The sequence below is a fragment of the Pinus tabuliformis genome, chromosome 9, assembly GCF_031772625.1.
Source record: "Pinus tabuliformis cultivar Carrire ecotype Pingquan chromosome 9, CPIR1, whole genome shotgun sequence".
Lineage (NCBI taxonomy): Eukaryota > Viridiplantae > Streptophyta > Pinopsida > Pinales > Pinaceae > Pinus > Pinus tabuliformis.
The window spans coordinates 952,631,218-952,644,422 of NC_142307.1; positions in this window are offsets into that span (position 1 = coordinate 952,631,218).

A 13,205-nucleotide genomic window follows, 5' to 3' on the forward strand; every position below is an offset into this window, starting at 1 on the left:
AAGGACTCCACCAAGTCCTCTCTTGCAAGAATCTATACATACCTCAAATTCTTTTTCTGGATCTAAAATCTTTAAAACTGGAGCATTTTTCAACAACTACTCAATACTTCCTAGGCATTCCTTTGTCCATTCAAACTTCTTACCTTACCTTTGCAACAATGTAATCATATAAGAAATTGTGAGAACTTCCTGATGAACCTCCTATAATAACCTACTAACCCCATAAAGGACCTTACCTCATCCACATTCCTAGGAGATTCCCACTCTAAGATATCCCTTATCTTTTCTAGATCCATTATTATGACTTTCTTGGAAACCACATGCCCCAAGTAGTGTACCAGTGTCTTAAAGAAACTACATTTGTTAAGCTTGGCATACAATTGATGCTCTCTTAGCAATCCCAATACTGCTGCTAAATTTTCAACATGTTCTTCCTCAGTTTTAGAATATGCCAATATATTATTAATGAATATAATAACAAATGTTTCTAGATAAGGATGCAACACACTATTTATCAAGCATGTAAAAGTAGTTGGAGCATTATTCAAACCAAATGGAACTACAACAAACTCATAATGCCCATACCTAGTCCAGAAAGCAGTCTTGTAGATGTCCTCTTCTTTAATGTGTACCTGATGATATCTTGATCTCAAATCAATCTTCAAGAACATTGCTACTCCCTTCAACTTATCAAACAAGTTATCAATACTTGACAACAGATACTTGTTCTTGATGGTCACTTTAGTCAACTTCCTATAATAAATGCATAACCTAAGAGTACTATCCTTCTTCTTCACAAACAACACTAGTGCACCCTAAGGAAACACACTTGGCCTAATGTATCCCTTGTCAAGCATTTCCTTTAACTTCAACTTCAACTCTACTACCTTTGGTGTGCTCATCGTATAAGGTGTCTTTGATGTTGGTCCTGCCCCTAATACCAACTCAATAAAAAAGTCTAATTCCCTGTGAGGCAGAAACTCTGAAATCTTTGTTGGAAACACATCCAATTTTTTTTGTAAAACTGGGTACCTACTCAAGACATCCACATCCTCAACTTCCTTACCCTTGTCACTGGAACTATGCACTGCAAATAACATACACCCTTTCCTATGACTACACTTAGCTTGCAAATTTTTCACCATTCCAACTGATGTTTCCTTCTTCTTTCCCTGCAAGACCCTTTTTTCTCCATTTTCATCCATGCACTCAATAGCCTTGTCATAACAATCCACCTTGGTCCTATGAAGATACAACCAATCCATGCCCAACAACATACTATATGATCCCAACGGTAATACATTCAAATGTGTTGATGTAGGCATACCATTCAACTCAAATGCACAAGCTCTTACCCAGTGATGAACTCTCTTCTTTGTACCTGTAGCCAACTGCACTAACCAAGATTTTGCATGCACTTCTTTATTCAAACCACACTTATCCACTAGGCCAAGACTAACATATCTATAATTAGATCCATGGTCCATCAAAATAGAAACAACTTGATCACAAAGCTTACTGTCCATCTCAATAATAGACTCCTAGTGATATGTTTGCCTATTATACAATGTTTCAAAAATATGAGGAATATTGTGTCCAACATCCCCCATTGTCTATGTCTCCTTCGTACTTTAGATCCATGATCTACCACCCTGATGTTGTGGAAAATATCTTCTATGATGCTCTCCTCCACAAGTTCAACACTGCAAGGGCTTCCAACCATCACCCTTTTCTACTCCTCAGACCGAAATCCCCATCCTATATGAGATGCATTGAACTTCTTAAGTGGGGTTGCATTCTCTTTGTTACTTGTATCTTGAGGTCTTGTTCACTTACTGTCTCATTTTCCTTTATTCTTATCATTACCTTTCTTGTCTCGCTTGGTCTCAAATCTGTGCTTTGATTAGTCATAACAATGCTTTAGCTTCCGTATGGCCTCCTCTAATGATCTAGGTTCATCAATCTCAATCCTGTCCTTGAATACTATTGGAAACCCACTGATGAATCATTGTATCTTGGCCTTATCCTCCTTGAGATAAGGCACATACCTCAGTAACTCCAAGAAACTACTAATCTACTCCTCATTGGTCATAGATCCCATCTTCAGCTCGTAGAATTATTTTACCCTATCATCATAGTATCTCTCTGATAGATCCTTCTTCCTGAATAGTCTCTCTAACTCACTCCAAGTCAACTCCTCTTCATAAATACCTCTAACATTCTTTACATCTTTCCACCAGATATCCACTTTAACTTTAAGACTAAATGTAGTTATTCTGGCCTTCATGTTTTCTGAGTAATCATGCAATCTGAAAAAATTATTCATACCAAGAAACCATGCTTCTGCATCCTGTGACTTCTTTATTTCCCCATCGAATGTAGGTGTCTTTTCTTTCTTGAACTCATCCCAAAATTACCCCCTATCACTCCTCGTGTAAGGATGATAACGATGAGATCATAGTGTCTGCTAGAACCAGAACTAGAATAGTACCTATGCCCATCACCTCTCTTATCCGGAGTATCCAAGAGCCTTCCAACTCTAATCGTGTCATCCCTATTTGACATGTTCCCATCATGATACCTACTTCCATATGCCCCATTAAGTCCTCCTTCCCATGGTTGATCCAAAGTGGTCCCTATCTCTGCAATTCTAACAAGCTCTGAAGGATTACTGCATTAACTTTTGCTTGTTTCTCCTATGCCTGAATGATTCTGTCATTATTTTGTTTACAAATTCTTATTTCTGCCTTCAAACTTCTCAATGTGTCTACTAAGTCAAAATAATTCCCAACACCATGTTGCTCATATGATCCATAGGGAGAATCTCAGGAACTATATTCTACCATCTTGTTAGTCATCTTTGTTCTTCTCTTCCTACAAGGTATATCATGTCATCTAAACCAAATCACAAACAAACCAACATACCTCAGTGTAGTTTAGGGGAGGATTCTGAATCTTTAAATATGCATACAAAATTGCTTTTTAAAAGAGCATGTAACCAGGAAATGCATACACATAAAGGAAGTAGAAATAAACGACAATCATGAGAAGCAAAGGCACAACAAGTTGATAATGGATTTCACCCAGTGTGGGTTACTTCTTCATGTCATGCTCAATGTGGGGAGGCCTCTTTCATTAATCTTCAACGAAATCAAATTACATGCATGTACAAAAGACACCTTATACATCCACTTTCAGGGATGGCCCGAAAATGCAAACCTTTTCTAAAGACATTGACTACACCGATGAATTCCTATTGAAAAATCGTGAAAAATAACTATAAGATCAACCCTTTCTGCTTCAGTCAAAATCTAGTCCCTTGTGAATCTCAAAGATTCCCCAAAGATTCCTTTCCACGGGTTGGCTAGAATTCAGCTGCACAGATGAAGAATATGATCACACCATCGTGTTCCTTGTGAAAAATCAGAAGAATGAGTATAAAGTTGTCATGGTTTTGAAACTGTTAATTTTGAGTCCCCAGGGAATCTCAAAGATTCCTCAAGATTCCATAAAGATTTTCTCTATAGCTAATTGAAATTTTGCTACTCATATCACTAAAATCATCTTTCCATCAATATCTTGGCGAAATTATGAGTAATTTGAGTATAAATTTGGCATGATTCTATCACTGTGTAAATTTGGCCCCAAGGGAATCTTTTAGACTCCTGGCATATTCCCCTGCGTTAGAGTTCCGCTCCTCGATTTTTGTGTCATCTCAAGGTTCCTTCCCGTGTTCAGCTCCGCACTCAGCCTCCTCTATCCTCTGGTCGAATGAAAAATGGGTTTATATAAAATTTGGGCGAATTCTACCAAATCGAGCCCATTGGGCGCCCAGTTGGTAGAGATTAAAATAATGCATTTGTTTGGGGCAGCTTGGGTTCAAAACCCGCCACCCCAATTTTGGTTTGTTTTTGTTTAATTTTCAGTGGCATATGGTTAAGATTGGGGGTTGTTGTTAATAGGGTCGCTACTTGGGGTGGGTCGACTAAATGGTGGCATGGGTTCGAATCCCATCAGCCCCTTATATGGCGTATACGTGGTCCATCGATGGAGGGTTGGGCGGGTCCGCCGGCGAGTGGCCCACCCACCACATAATCTATATTATATATATGTGAGAGTCGTTTGGGGGTGGCGGCCTTCCACCCCATATATATCTATATATATATAAACGAATTGTTTGAATTTTTTCTTCAAATTTTTAAGGGTCATCGACAAAATTAAGTAGGTGATAATTTCGCCAATTCTGGCCACTAGAAACCGTCACCGCAAAGTTCCAAATTGTTTCCTCATTAATTTTTTCCAAATTTAGCGGCTCCGCTAGATTTAGCCAAGCTCCAAATTTAGTTGGCACACTGCTAACTTTAGCCAAGGGACCAAGTTGACTAAAACTTTGACTAGCCATAACTTTTGTATACGAAGTTGGATTGAGCTATCATTTGCGCTATTGGAAATATTGCGACAATATATTTGATCTGGCCCTGGTTTCATGGCAATCCAAGGATTTTGATTTTTTAGCCTTTTCTAAGCCCTCTTTGATCACTGAGTGTTTATGGAGCCACCTGGATCATTCCTCCCCACTAAGGAGCTTTCATTCCTCCAAAAGAATGAACATAATCTACAATATGATGTGCTCCCTTATCTGCATAGAAAGTGATCTGACAGACCACACTTCCTTCTCCTTCACCTTTGTTCTTCAGAGCCATAAGTGATGAACTGACATCTGCATCCTCTGCAAACATGTAGTACAATCTTTGCAAACTACATGTTAAATAACATGACCAATCATGACCCAAGCATCCTCATACTTTCCAAGAGTTTATAATACACACTCTTTGGTCAAGTGTACATCATAATAGAAAACAATGCCCCAGCTATCAACAAACACCAAAACATCATTATTGCTTTAATAAGAAATGGAAAACACATCATCACTTTTATATCGCAACACATGATTTAAAAAATGTGGTCATGAAAAGCTACTTAGTAAAATCACCTCTTCTTCAATGAAGTGAATGGGTCATCTCCCTGTGGCAGATTCACTTGTTGAATGTCTTTTCCAACTGGTACCTTTATAGGTGCTTGTTGGAAATAATACTGAGAGGGGGGGGGGTGAATCAGTATTATCAGATCAATAATACTTTTCAAATTTCATGCTCAGAAACATATACGCTACTTCAGTTAAGTGAACCCGTGTGTACACGCTACTGTGTCTAAAGAAACTAGCGTATATCAAGAGATCTTATGATTTAGTTAGCTTATCTTCAGTAAATGCATCAGAACATTATTAACCATATTAACAGTAAACAGGTGCAGTATAACAGAACAGATCATCACACAAAAGCCACACACATGAACACCATGATATAAGGTGGAAACCCAATGTGGGTGAAAACCACCTGCTGCAATTCGTCTCTTTCTTCTTTAATAAGAAACTTCTTTTACAATGTACTGGTGCAGTCCTTTACCAGCACGCAGGCTGCAACCTGCAGAGGGCTACAACCCTCATAGCTCTTGTACTAGCCGATCCATTTACTAGTACGTAGGTGCCAACCCTACATAAGGCTACAACCTTCACTCGTTTTCCAGCTGCTCCTGGAAGGGAGCTACAACCCCCTTGGCTCTTGTACTGGCTGATATATTTACCAGTACGTAGGTGCCGACCTACGATCTTCCCGGGACCACGTTTCATATATTTTCATACTGGATCCATAAAACAATCACCATTGAAGTACAACCTGCATTATCAATCTCTGAATCACCCAATACTGAATCACTGAAACCCTGTCAACAACAACCAGACAACATAACAACAACCAGATCCAACTCCATCTTCAAATATCTTACTTCACATTGTATACGCTACTTTGATGAACCCAACCTGCGTGTATACACTCTTTTACCAAAACCAACCCGCGTACAGATCTGCAAATTCTAACTTATAACTCCGCAGCTATATCAGACATCAAAACATACCCAGATCATAACAATAAACATGCGTCAATAGATCTAGTCTATCCATAGTCATACCATATGAAGATAATCATTCCAAGCTTTGAGATCTCGTTCCATCATTCATCATCCTCCACATGAGTGAAACCTTGGTTCAGATCACCAACCCATAACCAGCACTTGGATCTCACACTTCCTCAGATCTCCATCACTCATACACTCACACTTTGGCCTAATGATCTTTCTCCTTATATAGCTTTAGGCCCTTCACAATACCACGGTCCAAAACCATAGTAACCCAATACCATCAACTCAATACTAGGGATCAACACGTCTGTCGAGACTCCATGGTCCAAAACCATAGGCACAAATTCCAAGGACTAACTACCACGGACCAAAAGTAAGCTTTCCGACATGTACGCTCTTTTCCGTTCATGAACTGTGTGTATACCCTACTTGGTATATAGCGAACCTGCGTACACGCGACTTGGTATATAGTGACCCAGCGTGTATACGCGACTTGGGCTTAATGAACCTGCGTGTATGAACTTTCTTGGCCTGCTGTACTAAGATCTGTCCTCTGATTAAGTTGCCATCACTTGTACCTGCTTCTGAGTGAGTTGCCATCAAGGACAACACTTGTATCATAATGCCAATAGTGCTCTCTGGTCATGAAGTATCTAACATTTGGCTCTATGGTTTCCATCCTCGTTGTAGTAACTACAATGATTCTTTCTCCTCCAAATTTTCTGGATCATCTTGGAATGCTTATTCTTAGTGTACCTCTGATAAGTGCCCGTGGAATCCTCACTATCACTGGAATGTGATGAAGTGCTCCCATCATCTATCATTGGTTGGTCACTGGCTATCTTAGAGCATTCCCCAACCTCTTTTCTGACATATCCAAGTCTTGCATAACGATGAAATTCCTCCACTTTAATGGGATTCACAATGCCTTGGCCATTAATGTCAAGGCCCTTTCCTTGATACCCCATTCTATTCAACAATTTTGATCCAATTCCTATGGTATGTTTCTCAAAAGCAGCAAAATAATCATCATAAAAAGAACATGAAATTGAAGAAACACTTTTTACCTCAGGCTTGTTATGCTGCAACTTTTCCAAGGCCTCCTCCTTGGCTTGTAACTGGTGCTGCAACCTTTTTTCCTCCTCCTTTTCTTCTTCTAGGATTCTCTTTAGTTTAGCATTCTCCGCTTGAATTATTTGGTTGATCTCTTCGAGTTCTTGGAGCAATGAAGTCTTTGGTTCCCTTCTCACCTTTGGCACAATGTCTGCTGAAATATTTGTCTCATCGTCTAAATCAGAACCCAAGTCAATAGGTCCACCTTATACAATCCAACGAGATGGAATCTTCATTTCATCACCTGAGTCTAATCCCAAGTTGATTGGTCCAACGCCTGCAAATCATGTAGTTGTGATATTCTCATCGTCCTCTGATTCCGATTTTTGGTCTTGTTGCATAGTTGCAACTGTCTTTTGCTTCTCTTTTTCGTCGCTCCTCTTTTGCCTCAAATCCAGGTGCAATTTCCAACAATGTTCCTCATCATGCCCTTATTTCTCACAATGAGTGCAAGATGTCTTTTCTTCCTTTCCCTTAATTGTTGTTGTCCTCATTGGGCGATCTTCTTGCTCATGCTTCCCCCTACTTTCAAGATGTACAACCTTCACACTAGATTCATCAAGATCTCTAGGTTCAAATAATAACAATGAATGACACAAATATCTATGAAAAGAGCCAATATATTTCATCAACATCTCAGGAGTGTCTAGTGGAACATTCAATGCCAATGTTTGTTTCCTAAACTCCTTTGTAAAATTCTGAATAGTTTGACCTTTACTTTGTTTCAAATGTTACCATTCCATCATGGTCTTTTATTTGTAACCCATTGGGTAAAAATGTCCTCCTAAAACAGAAACAAACTCAGACCAAGATGAAAGAAATTTACGACTACTCTTACTACACCTTTTTGCAATTCTCCTTCCCACCAAATGAGAGCAGTGTCACTCAATCGAAGGGATGCTAGCTAGATCTTGGATTCATCCTCTTTGATTCATTGTATGCGTAATATACTTCAACCTGTCTGATCCGGTTATCTAGCTTTTCTGCATTAGATTCTCCACTAAACACAGGCAGATCAAACTTGACATCCAGCTTGAAAAAGGGCTTTCTATGAGTTTTTCTACCTATAGAATGATGAGAAGAGGAAGAAAAATAAATTTCACTAGAAGATGGAGAGAGAGGTTCAAGATGCTCTTCTCCTTCTCCTTCATGATTCACTAAGGAATGATCATCTGTTCTTTCTTCTCGCGTTTCATTGTCTTCTCATATTCTGCAAACAATTTGTCCATTTTCTCTACAATGGTGTAGAAGGCCTTGCGGTTGTTTCACTCTTCCTCCAACCGAGCATCTTCACCTTCCATTTTCCTTCTTCGTGTTGCACGCCCTGCTTCTGGATCAAAGTATTTAAGTCTTCCTTCACCTCTTTAGATCTTTCCCCTGGGTATCATACACTTGCAATTCACATCAATAGAGGACCTACTCTGATACCAAACTTGATATGGATCTTTTTCACTTCAAAGATGAATACATAATTGATTTTTAAAATAGCATGTAACCAGGAAATGCATACAATTAAAGGAAGAAGAAATAAATGAAAACCATGAGAAGCAAAGGCACAACAAGTTGATAATGGAGTTCACCCAGTGTGGGTTATGTGTTCAGGCCCTGCTCAATGTGGGGAGACCTCTTTCATTAATCTTCAGTGAAATAAAATTGCATGCATGTATAAAAGACACCTTATACGATCACTTCTGGGGATGGCCTAAAAATTCACACCTTTGCTGAATAAATGGACTGCATCGTTGAATTCCTAGTGAAAATTCATGAAAAAGGATTGTAAACTCAACCCCTTTCTAATTCGGTCAAAATATGGTCCCCTAGGAATCTGAAGGATTTCTCAAAGATTCCTTCCTATGGGTTGAATGGAATTTGGTTACTCATATGAAGAATCATGTCAAACCATCACGTCCCTTGTGAAAAACTGAGAAGAATGAGTATAAAGTTGGCCTGGTTATGAAATTGTCAATTTTGGGCCCCCGGGAATCTCAAAGATTCCTCAAGATTCCATAAATATTTTTCTTTGCAAACTGATTGAAATTTGCTGCTCATATCAGAAAATCAACCACGTCATTAGAATCTTGATGAAATTTTGAGTAATTTGAGTATAAAGTTGACATGGTGTGAAAATTTGGCCCCAGGGGAATCTTTTAGATTCTTGGCATATTCCCCTGCATCAGATTTTCGCTAATCGGTTTCCATGTTGACTCAAGGTTTTTTATTGTTTTGGGTTCCATACTTAGCTTCCTCTGTTCTCTCGTCAAATGGAAAAATGGGTTTATATAAAATTTGGGCGTATTCTACCATGTTGAGCCTATTGGGCACCCAGTTGGCAAAGATTAAAATAATTGGTTTGTTGGGGGTGGGATGGGTTAAAAACCCATCACCCCAATTTTGGTTTGTTTTTCTTTAATTTTCGGTGGTGTATGGTTAACATTTGGGGTTGTTATTAATGGGGCCACCACTTGGGGCGGGTTCGAATCTTGTTGGCCCTCATATGGCATATATGTGGCCCATCGATGGAGGGTTGGGTAGGCCCGCCCACCACATAATACATATTATATATATGTGAGAGTCCTTGGAGGTGGCGACCCACCACCCAATATTTTTATATATTTTTTTATGTTTAAAACGAGTTGTTTGATTTTTTCCGCTGGATTTTTAGGGGTCACCAGCAAAATTAAGTAGGTGACAATTTCGCCAGTTCCAGCTACCATAAACCATTGCCGCAAAGTGCCAAATTGTTTTCTTGGCAATTTTTGCCAAATTTAGCGGCTCCGCTAGATTTAGCCGAGCTCCAAATTTAATTGGCACTCTTCTAACTTTAGCCAAGGGGCCAAGTTGACCAAAACTTTGACTAGCCATAACTTTTGCATACGATATCCGACTAAGGTGTCGTTTGCACCATTGAAAATATTGTGACGAGATCTTTGATCTGAACTTGGTTTCATGGAAATATCAGGCCTTTTATTTTTAAGCCTTTCCTGAGCCCTCTTTGATCACTGAGTTTTTCTGGAGCCACCTGGATCAACGCAATACTTATATAAACATAATCATGTCAACATTTAATCATCATTTCAATCATAATCCAGTCATCAATGCATGACCATACCAACCACATACCATGACCTCATGCAGGACAAATACAACCATATCAATGTATGTGTAATAACATATAAATAATGACATGCATAACCAATGCATATACAACTGACGTGCATTCCCGAAAAACACATCCCAACAATAACATCATCAACTGTCAGATGACAAAGAAACTGCCACAATGACCAATACCATGCATACATAACAAACACATAGACCACAAACATAACAAACACATAAGGAACCAACACACACCACCCATCTAGCCCACGGGGTGAACCATGCTCTGATACCACTCTGTAACACCCTCCTCCCACATTTACCAAATTTAACCAGCCCTTTGGGGTAAACATGTGACGAGAGGCCACTATGGTCTTATTCAAATCCCCATGTATAGTTAAGGAAGTGGAACCGACAAAACACAACCAATCTGACCTTCTACACATTCTATAGAATCTTCAGGAGCCAACCAACCCTTCCAGGTGACCAACCCTTAAGGTAACTTGGAATTTCACTCCCCTAGAGCCTCAGTCGCTCCCATGACATGGGCATGCATGTGAATGGGACCGTCCAGTCACTTCCACAGCAAGGGCATGCAAGCAACTAGGGAAATTTTCAGCTAGTTCTAAGCCAGCGACCAAGGATTTGTGTCACTTTTTCAGGGCCGTGACTCAATCCATTGGCCAAAACTTCATGAAACTTACAGAAATGAAAAATGACATCGAAATAATAATACTAATGCGAATACTTAATCAATGACTTGATTGGAACCCTACTATCCATGACAAACATTTCGTCAATCATGTCACAAATATGCATTCTACAGGCCATAACAACATATCTAAGCATAGGGGTCTCATACTTATATGATAATTGCTAAGATGCATTGATTCCTTATCACATTAGTTGCATTATCATCTATTAGGTCATATATTCATTTTTCATCCATTTACAAATCAAAACATGATGAGAGCCATACATCATCATTGTCATAAAACATGCTCATAACCAGCATATAACCAACAAAAATAACAAGGATACAACAACCATAAATACCACATGTAAATGAGTATTTTTACCCATCAAATATAAGAGGAAAGAATCTCTTATTAATGTATTCAAAATGTAATCAGGTCTGGGATTTCCATGAACCACTCGACCATGGACTAGGTTGAACTGAATCTTTCTTTAAGCCAGTCTCCCCCATGCCATATTTCAAGAATGAATGTGGGATCTCATGGAACACATCCAACAGAACCAAAATAGGGCTTCCAGAGACCACACCACCTCAACCCTCAACCAGTGATTACACCTCATGGTCAGACATCACTAACCATCACCAGATTGGTCTCTACCCAGGTTGTCCAAGGCTCCAAAGTGCTTGTTCCAACCAGGGTTTCCACGACTAGTAACTCAACCCACAATTGTTGTCAAGCTTCTAGAAAGTTTGTCCAACTAGGGCTTCCAGGACCAGTAACTCAACCCACCAAGGTCTTCCAGAGCATTTTTCCAACCAAGGCTTCCAAGACTAGTAACTCAACCCAAGTTGTTCAGGGCTTCCAGAGCATTTGCCCAACCAAGGCTTCCAAGGACTAGTAACTCAACCCACCTCCAAAGGAACATGAGAATCAATTAGAAAACAAAAGGAAAGACACCCACAACACCCTGGTTATCCAGGAAATGGCAAGGCTAATAAAATCCACCGTCAATCCAGGCATTCCACCATTCCATGACTGATCATAACCAATAAACCACATGCATATGCCATGCATGCCAAAACTAGCAAATAAATCATACATGCAACTCGGTACCTGCAAACAAAACTCGTTGTAGTTGTTGATCCTGATGTCCTCTTGTGCCTTCCTGCTCTTTCTTTGCCTTCTTGCTCCAAAAATCCAAGTATGCCACACTCCTCCAAGAGTGCTCCAAGAAACTCTAAGTGTCCAAGAGTATGAGAGAGAGAGAGTAGAATAAAGAGCTCCAAGCTAAAACTGACAAAAGTTTGCAAATCAATCCTCAAAATACTATTTATTAATGAGGCCTCTATTTTCTTCAAATTTTCATTATTTTCCTTCATTTTCCTCCTCACATGCAACCTGTGAACTTTCACCTTCCTTTTCTCCTAATTTCCATTATTTTCATAAATAAAATGCCAATTAATGCCACTTTTCCTTTCCAAAGCCTTTGCTAGTTTCCATAGTCATTAATTAATCACAAGTGATCCCCATCACTATGTTTTTTCCCAACATTCAGCTTGGAATACGTGTCCCATGACCAAGGTCTTATTTTCCCTTTGTTAACATTACTACATGGATTTTTAAATAGGGCAGTTACAACATTTACACATCAAATACAAGAGGAAAGAAGCTCTTATTAACATATGCAAAATGTAACCAGGTCTTGGACTTCCACGTACCACTCGACCATAGATTTATTGAACCAAATATTTCTTTCAACTAATCACCCATGTGTCATATTCCAAGCATGAATGTGGGATCTCATGGAACAAATCCAACAAAACCAAACTAGGGTTTCAAAGGAAAAACCACCTCAACCATCAACCAATGATTCCACCTTATGGTCAGACATCACTAACCATCACCAGATTGGTCTCTACCCGAGCTGTCTAGGGCTCTAGAGCATTTGTTCCAACCAGGGCTTCCAAGACTAGTAACTCAACCCACAACTTTTGTCAGGATTCCAGAGCGTTTGTCCAACCAGGGCTTCCAAGACTAGTAACTCAACCCACCAAGGGCTTCCAGAGCATTTGTCCAACCAAGGATTTCAGGACTAGTAACTCAACCTAAGTTGTTACAATGCTTCCAGAGTGTTTTTCTAACCAAGGCTTACAATAACTAATAACTCAACCCACAACCAAAGGAACATGAGAACCAACCAGAAAACAAAAGGAAAGAAACCACAACACCATGGCTATCCAGATATAGCAAGGCTAAGAAAATCCACCGTCAATCCAAGCATTCCTTTGTGCCAATGATAGATCATAACCAAGAAACCAC